Raw genomic sequence first — 1,428 nt, 5'->3', positions numbered from 1 at the left:
AAAAAAAAAAAAGAAATTAAAAAAAAATATATATAGACTAATTGGACTTCATTAAAATTAAAAGCTTTGTGCATCAAAAGTCACTATCAGGAAAAAAAGATAACCCCACAGAGTACAAGAGAATATTTGCAACTCATATACCTGATAAAAGTCTAGAAGTCACAATATATAACTTGTACAACACAACAAAATAACCTAATTAAAAATTGGGAAAGGATTTGAATAGATATTTCTCCAAAGAAGATAGACAATGCCCAATAAACACATGAAAAGATACACAAGATCATTAGTAAAGAAATGAAAATCAAAAACCATAATCAAGTGGCTACTAAGATAGCTATCATAAAAAGAAGAGGAAGAACAAGTGTGACCTGAATACAGTGGAAGCCTCCCAGACCTTGCTGATGACAATGTAACATGTTGCAGCCACTTGGGAAACAGTTTCGCAGTTCCTCAAAAAGTTGACTGTACAGTTGCCATATGTCCCAGCAATTTTACTTCTAGATGTATACCCAAGAGACATGAAAACATATGTCCACATAAAAACTTGGACATGAATGCTCATCGTAGCATTATTCAAAATAGCCCAAAAGTGGAAACAATCCAATTGTCCATCAACTATGAATGGGTAGACAAAATGTAATCTATCAACAAGGCAATATGTCTTTCAACCATAAAAAAGAAAGAAATATAGATACATACTCCACATGGCTAAAACTTGAAAACATTATGGGAAGAGAAAGTAGCTAATCCAAAAGACTATATATTATACTATTTCATTTATATAAAATGTCCAGAACAGACAAAGCCCTAGCGATGGAAAGTAAACTAGTGGTTTTCTAAGAGCTGGTAGGAGGGGACTAGAGAGTGACAATGAATGACTACCGGTATTCTTTGGGGGGGCGGGGGGAAGAGTGCTGTTAATGTCCTAGAATTAGATATATTGATGGTTTCATAACCTCATGGATACACTGAAAAACATTCAATTGTACACTTTTAAAATGGTGAACTTTATGCTATGTGAATTTTATTTCTTTTTTCAGAAAGAACCTGTTTCATAGGGTTGTTGTAAGGTTAAGTAAAAGAATGTATATAAAATGCACAGGGCCTATATTTGATAAACACAAATTTTCATTTTTTTAAAAGGACTGAATGGAAAAGATAGACATTATGCATTTTTGAGAATTGAAAATTTACATAAATAATATGCAATTTATGTAAGCTCTATGGGAAGTAAATGCAAATATGTTAAAACTTTATCAAAATACTTGTTACAGCTTACATATCGAAAGACAATAGGTCATTTTATCTACATTATCCTGACTAGTGCACTTTGTGCTTATGTGAATTCACTGAGGTGTTTGTGCTTCTAATAAGTATTACCACAATAACTAGGATAAGTCATTAGCCTCGGGATAGACACAGCAC

The sequence above is a fragment of the Mustela nivalis genome (assembly GCF_964662115.1).
Source record: "Mustela nivalis genome assembly, chromosome: 12".
In the NCBI taxonomy this organism is placed as follows: Eukaryota; Metazoa; Chordata; class Mammalia; order Carnivora; family Mustelidae; genus Mustela; species Mustela nivalis.
The sequence above is the reverse complement of the archived record's forward strand: the minus strand, read 5'-3'. Positions refer to the sequence as shown.